Consider the following 592-nt stretch of genomic DNA (forward strand, 5'->3'; position numbering starts at 1 on the left):
TTGCCGGGTTCACAACGGTGACTGAAGCAGGGTCTCCGCGGGCGGCGAGGTGCCTGCCGGGTAGGCAGTCCCGCGCCGGCCGCCTGTCCGGCTGGGTTGCCTACCCGGCCCGCTGCAGGCTGACGCCAGGTGGAGGTCTGTCATTCTGCCTCTGCGGCCGTAGCCCGATCGATTATCGTGGACCGAGCTGGAGCTGGGCTGCAGATTCCAGGTGATGGCGAGGCGTAGCTGCGGTCGTGCATTGACGACGTTTTTGAGCGATACCGCTTGTACGGTGTGAACTGAACACAAAACCCAACGCGGAAAAAGTTTGTCCCAAGGGATGAATATTGACAAGAGGGGAGTGGGGGGTACGTGCTTCATTATTATAGAGAGTAGAGATCTGCCGTCATCGGTGAAAATATTACACCTGCTCGTCCTGAATACAACGTCATTTTTTCTGGTCACCCCTAAAAAAAATGCGCCAAGTCACGCTCAGCTCCGGCAGCACCTCGCCTGGATGCTACGCGGAACCTGGCGGAGCCGGAGCGTTCTGGACCGGGGCGGTTCGAGGGGGAATTCACTAGGGTTCGTAGCGTACGGACTATTTCGT

The sequence above is a fragment of the Frankliniella occidentalis genome, unplaced genomic scaffold, assembly GCF_000697945.3.
Source record: "Frankliniella occidentalis isolate FOCC.00 unplaced genomic scaffold, Focc_3.1 Scaffold4, whole genome shotgun sequence".
NCBI classification, from domain to species: domain Eukaryota; kingdom Metazoa; phylum Arthropoda; class Insecta; order Thysanoptera; family Thripidae; genus Frankliniella; species Frankliniella occidentalis.